Below are 7,426 nucleotides of genomic sequence, written 5' to 3'. Positions count from 1 at the left end.
TATCTTCGACCACTCTCCACGATTTTGGATTGTTATAGCCTATAGCCTTCATTATTCGTATAGAAGTGACGCTCGAGTGACTTTTTTCTAGCGAGTTAACGTTGATTGATTGAAGTCAGTCCGAGTTTTGGTGGAGTGGTTTCATCTTGCTCTTCGTAAACCCTGCCCGAGTTGAGTCTCGCTCTCAGTATGATCCATTTAAGTTTCCTTGAAACCGTTTAGTGTGTATCCACATATATAAAACGTTGTACAAGAATGATGAAGTCATCCTTATCGACACCTTAATTCCCCGCTCTAACACCCCCCCACAAAAATAAATAACTAAAATAATGAACAATGAAATAACAATTACACATGGCGGAAGATGACATCCTACCACGTGTAGATGTGACGCTTGAGTGCATCGGATGATGTAATGCAGGTAATGACCTACCTGTGCGCCAATTCCCAACGATTGTAAATGAAAAATAACTGACAGGCTTGACTCCCACCCGGGTAAAATCGTGGATCCGCCCCTGATGTTAGTGATTGGGGAAAAATTAACATTTTAACCAACCATATTGAAAACAAATGTAGCCATTGATAAATAAATATACTCTGTTTTTCACAAAGGATAAAATGCCTACACGTTCTCGAACATTTCTTTCGCACGTAGTGGTACATCAATAGACCGACTGTGCCACCTAAGTCACTCAACCTATACTGGGTATCAAACATCAACAAACATGGCATCCCTTAGCAAAGTGTATCTTAAGTGTTATTTACCATAAAAGTGCTGATTTTCGGTCTGGTGATCAGCACATCAGTAGTCCGAGTACTTTACCGACTGTCGGCTTTATTTCTGGTAAACAACACTTCAACCGCATTTTGCCATGGAACGATGCTTTGTTTGTTGATGTTTAATATCCACTAAAGGTCACGTGACTTAACGGGCGCAATCGGTCTATAGAAATAGCAATTATCTGGCGTATACGGCAATGAATCAGCTCACTTGACTGATCATCAGTTGACAGAGCACCATTTCGTAGTTCTGGACACAGAGATGAATCCAGCTTAGAATCCTAACCCCAGCCGGGTCTTGCGGGATACTGAACCCTGGCTTAACACAGTGCTTCATAATTCACGAAAGAAAAAAAAAATGCACAGGAAACATTGTTGGCGTTGACGAACCAAGCAACTAGACGTCATTTATCCGAAGATTCTATGGATCATCAGTCTGGCCCTCCTTCACTTCCATTTTCCGCCCACTGTCGGAGGCATGAGTGATTTTCTTCTAAAAAATATGCAAAGCATGGTTCAACTGCCGATCCTTGAATTTATTTCAATTCCTGAGTGTTGATGAGAGGTAAAACCTTGTTAGTTGCGTTTGTAAATTCAAGCATTCATTTCCATTCATGTCAGGCAAAGTCCACTCCAATAATGAAGAGCCCTCCCCCTCAACTCCGGCGTGACATGAGCCGGTTTCCCCGAACTATTTGTTTAAAGTTTAACAGATGGATAGCGAGGGCCGGTTCGTTGGTAACCTTCATCGTGTTCGATTACCTCCCCCACGCTTACTCGGGTAAAGCGCGACTGTGTAAGATTTGACACTCGCGCGACTTTTCGCGCTTAACTTGAAGGCTTTGTTCACAACAATTCCTGTTTTAAGGTTATCCTGAAGGTATACACCAAGCTATTTGGAGACATGGCTCAAAATATCTGTCTGGTACCACGCGTTCAAACAAGGACTTGATCATGGCAATTACCCACTCGTCAGCGAGGTTTCATCAACGGGATTTTTCCCCCACAAAGCAACAATTGCTGACCATCGCTGGTTTAAAAGCGGGGCGTCGGGGACTTTGGCCAAGGGAATGTTTCTTTCTGGTAGGACAATGTCATTAAAAGGCCCCCGACTTATCACGACGGTTCTGCAAATTCATCGTTCATGTTGTGTGAGATTTGATTGAATGGCTTTCCTCGGGGGAAATACACTACTTTCGTCAAAATGTCAAAAGTCTGATTGTCGTTGATAGGTATGAACGAGCAACAAAAGAGAAACAATATAAGAAAGAGAGAGAAAGAAGGTAAATCAGTGGCTTCAAAAAGAAACAAAATGATAAGTGATGCTGCCTCATTAAATTTGAGAGTCGGAAGCAGGTTGCAAATTCGACAAATTAACAACGGATGTTCAGCAGTATATTTAAGGTTCTACCCTATCAAAAATAAAAGGGTAAACGTTTTCGTGGTCACGTGAACATAAATTATGCCATATCCGTGCCGGCTTCAATAAACTTAACGACCTATCGTGCCCACATCTGAAGACTACAGGGCTCCTTTACCCTAATGCGACATATTAACAGAGACATCAAGGGAATGGACGTGTGTTGGCTTCAGCGAGTGACTTCCTAGAACATGCGCTACTTCACATTAACATGACTTCACCAATAGGTGCTCTCATCGTTTTAAACATGATGTCCAAAGACCATTATAGGTCTAAATAATCAGAATGAATTGACTCATGAGGGAGATATCAAGTGACAACACACACCGTTAATCATTTGGAACATGAGTGAATGCTGACTAGATGTTCATAACAGTAGAATTCGATGCAAAGCGAGAGTGCAGGACCTAAACTGTTTGACTTCAAGGACATCCGACTGATCTTGGACAGACTAAGCTCTAAGGCATCTTTCCATACGCGTCAACACTTGCGCCAAGCGTTGTGTAACCGTCAAAAATTGCTCCCAGGCAGATTTTGACGGTCAAACGCAACGCACACGTGTATGTTAGGTTAATGGAGTCGATTCTAGTGTCTGTGAAAGTCATGCGCATGAAAACATCGTATATGCAGCGCACCGAAAAACGTACACATGGAGAGGTGCCTGTACCCTAATGGCCGGTCTTGCTTAAGTTCACAGATCAACGATTGGACACAGTGCAGTGGGCAATGCCGAATGAAAGAAGGACTGAGTCTTCTGGCGCCCAAAAGAGCACTCTAAATTCTTCGACAATTCAGAACCGAGGGATTTTAGGTTGCAACTTTCCAAATTACCATCATAACCTGTCTTCTGAATGCCAGTGTATCTTTCGGGTTGTAGGCTTTGGAGTAACTCCCCTTCGTACAAAATCAATCTTTGCTCCATTAAACTTTCCGTAATTCAGTGGCAGAAAAAAAGTTTCTCGAAGCACTAGGCCCAACTGTTACTATAAAAAATTTACATTTTACTGATATTTCCCTAAAGTTCGGAGTTTATATATCATGACGTTATATATTCAAACTATTTATCGTAGCGCTTTTCCATTGACACGTTTCCAGTGCGCATCACGTCTACATGCGTAAATTGCGGAGAGCGTTCTTCTCTACAAGAATGAAACGTGTACAACGGAAGCAGGATACGAACACGATACGGATCAAATGCAAAATGTACTTATGGACAGACTGTCTAGGTCGATCAAATTTATCTGCCTTGTGTTTCTATTACACGTGGCGTTCGGGTCGCACGCGATTCAAACACCGTGGACACAATAATATAGGCCTACGTATTTCATAGTATTCTTCGTCAAGGTAATGACATGCCTTTATGCGTACCCAACAAGCTGTAAACAAAACGCTTCAAGCTTGTCCGTGAGTTAGTCTAGTTCCAGATGATTACACGGAGATCAATCTTTAGTCAGTTCATCAATTTCGTATTATTCTTCATTAAGTGCGACTCGAAAGCTCAATGACTCGCACAGGTGGGAGCAAATTGATTAGTACTGTTCGCTGAGGTTGGTAGAGCTATAACCCGCCTTGCTGACGTTGATGAATCGCCTATTAAGTCTGATCTTCAAGGAAGCCCAACTATTCGCTGATGAAAATCCTGGCCAGGGCAAGATGGGCGCGCTCCTCGGCACGTAGCCCGGCAACTCCCACCATTTTTGGTGTAAACCGCACGCACGCGGGGCAATTGGCTACGGCGCTGCCCGGGCACGCTCCTTGGTAACCGGCGAAACGCGCCCAAACCGTGATGCCGCACCACCCAATCACATCTCCGGAGTTACACCAATGAACAGAGTGTTTGTGCTGCCATTAACAACCGTCGAGAGCTCAAGAGGAAGGCGAAAAAGGAGGCATTTCACCCTGTTTGCTTTGTTAATTGAATCAAGACAGTTATAAAGGCCGGAGATTCTTTCTCTACGACGAGAAAGACCCTTTTTCGGGAGAGAGAAAGACTTCTTAGCAGGGAATTGCTTTAGAGCTAAGTAAGAGAAATTGAATTAGGAAATACCCGTGTTGAATGTGGATTCCCAAGGGAACTCTGGTGGAGAGATTGACTTTATTATTCATAAATAAATCAATTAAGCTTTTAACACGATTGGAACTAATTTGGTTTTATTGGAAATGTCTATAGCTCATTATTCAATACAAAAATGTTCGGCACTTAGAAGTCCTTCTTCAAAGATTTCATTTTTCAGAGGTAAAATGACAAAACACTGTGGAATTCACTCAAACAAATGTAAAACCTGCTCTTCGGAACACAATACCAAGAAATTGAGTTTAATGTAGTGAAAGAGCATTACGTACTGCAAAAAACCCAACAATACTCGCTACTTGCAGCATTTCAACAAAGCTTGTCCCAGTGTAAACACAAAGAACTCTATTTCTCAGAAACATATGTCTTTATGCTAAAACAGGAAAACTGAAAAAACATTTCATAAAATTGTAAATAGAACGATCAGTACTACAAATATTACTTCTATGCTCATAGTGGTGTACATTTTAAATGTTGAGCGGTAGGCCCCTTGGCGTACCAACACGTTTCCTTCCAACATGGTGAGCAATACACTGTTTGTAAATCTGTCTTCAAAACTGGAAATGGTAGAATTATTGAACCATAAGCTTCTTTCCAAAATGGTGATCGGTACGCCAATTGGCGTACCTACATGTTTCCTTCCAAGTTGGAGAGCGGTACGCCAATTGGCGTACCTACAAGTTTCCTTCTAAGTTGGAGAGCGGTACGCCAATTGGCGTACCTACAAGTTTCCTTCCAAGTTGGAGAGCGGTACGCCAATTGGCGTACCTACAAGTTTCCTTCTAAGATGGTGAGCGGTGCGCCAATTGGCGTACCTACAAGTTTCCTTCTAAGATGGTGAGTGGTACGCCAATTGGCGTACCTACAAGTTTCCTTCTAAGATGGTGAGCGGTACGCCAATTGGCGTACCTACAACTTTCCTTCTAAGATGGTGAGCGGTACGCCAATTGGCGTACCTACAAGTTTCCTTTTAAGTTGGAGAGTGGTACGCCAATTGGCGTACCTACAAGTTTCCTTCTAAGATGGTGAGCGGTACGCCAATTGGCGTACCTACAAGTTTCCCTCTAAGATGGTGAGCGGTACGCCAATTGGCGTACCTACAAGTTTCCTTCCAAGTTGAAGAGCGGTACGCCAATTGGCGTACCTACAAGTTTCCTTCCAAGTTGGAGAGCGGTACGCCAATTGGCGTACCTACAAGTTTCCTTCTAAGATGGTGAGCGGTACGCCAATTGGCGTACCTACAAGTTTCCTTCCAAGATGGTGAGCGGTACGCCAATTGGCGTACCTACAAGTTTCCTTCTAAGATGGTGAGCGGTACGCCAATTGGCGTACCTACAAGTTTCCTTTTAAGTTGGAGAGCGGTACGCCAATTGGCGTACCTACAAGTTTCCTTCCAAGTTGGAGAGCGGTACGCCAATTGGCGTACCTACAAGTTTCCTTCTAAGTTGGAGAGTGGTACGCCAATTGGCGTACCTACAAGTTTCCTTCTAAGATGGTGAGCGGTACGCCAATTGGCGTACCTACAAGTTTCCTTCTAAGATGGTGAGTGGTACGCCAATTGGCGTACCTACAAGTTTCCTTCCAAGATGGTGAGCGGTACGCCAATTGGGCGTACCCTACAAGTTTCCTTCTAAGTTGGTGGAGGTGGTGGCCAATTGGCGTCCCCACATGCTTCATTCGATGGCAGTGATCGGTACGCCGATTAGCATACGTCCAAACTTGTTTTCGATACCGGAATTGGTAAAGTAATTGAACCGTAACCTTTCCAACATGGTGATTGGTATGGCAATTATCATACTACATGGTTCTGCCAAACACGGTGAACGGTAGGCCAGTTGACGTACCGATAGTGGCTTCCTTCTTAGATGAGGCACACTGCGTACACTAGCGTGCCTGCAAGTCCCTTTGAAAATGGTATAAGGTACGATAGTATGGTACCTACAAATTTAAAATGTGATTACTTCAATTTTGATTTGATTTAACCATATGTCATTAGATCATTAGAGAGGTTGAAAACAAAGGCTAGTACCTGTAGTAGTTCCACAGAATATTAACAAATTTAGTCGCGCCATTCTATAGAAGGCTTATCTAGATATTGAGATAGACATTTAGATATTTTTCAGGGACCAAGGATCACAATGGTCTCGGAATGTAAATGTATGGCGGAACGGAAGAACAAACCGGAACGCGTTCAACGTCTTTGGGAAAACAGTTCAGCGATTGTTTAAAAACCCTGTTAATTCACTTGGTGACATCATCGTAATGTCCTTTCAGTGGATGTTTTAAAAACAAATTTAAATAATTTGACTTGTGAAAATTGCCAACAAATACTACAGTAAAGTAATGGCATAGACTCAAAACAAGAAATAGTATTGTGACGTTATTTGATTTTTTCCAATGCAGAACACGTTTCAAGTTTGTGAAAAGGTTTCAAGACGATTTGATAATCTCTCTTATTGGATAACAAACATTGGATATTGTTATAATACCATCAAAACGGTAAGGACTTTCCACATGGTGTGAAAATGTCCGTCGTCCCTCAGAGGTCATACAATAACAACTCAAATGTTTAATAAAAAATAAAGTGTTGGGTCCTCATTACATCATTTCTATTTTCATGTAAAACCTAAGATAACAAAGTTTTTACATTGTAAAAAGAATTAGCAAATAAATATCGATCACTTGCAGTTTGATAATGTGAGCATGTAGTCTGGTTCTCTACCCAAAGATTCCCTGACGACTCTTGTTAAAAAATATTAAGTCAGGCATCACCCATAGATATAAATAGATATGACGCAAGGGTCTGGGGTCAAAAGTTGAGAGCCCAGGTATTTTTAAATTCATCATTGGAAGCATCTCAATAAACCTTAATGAGGCTTCTTCCATATCCATTGGGCAATACTGCAAGTGTATCCCACTGAAAGCCTGTCTTACGCACAAAGCCTGCGTCGGTCGAAGAAAGTTATATTCCATCCTTCAGGACATGGGACTTTATGTTCAACAGTTAGCCTATCTGCCCAGCCAGGAATAACCGAACATCAACGGTACTATGTGAACATGCCGAATATAGACAGGAGGACTTCATAATATTGGGACTATTTCCGAAGAACTGGAGGAATCTCTCTAGTCTTGGTCACGTAGACAATGGGTGATAC

The sequence above is a fragment of the Acanthaster planci genome, linkage group LG08 (genome assembly GCF_054643075.1).
Source record: "Acanthaster planci isolate LZ-2023a linkage group LG08, COTS_SCS, whole genome shotgun sequence".
Taxonomy (NCBI): domain Eukaryota; kingdom Metazoa; phylum Echinodermata; class Asteroidea; order Valvatida; family Acanthasteridae; genus Acanthaster; species Acanthaster planci.
Note: the sequence above shows the minus strand (reverse complement) of the source record.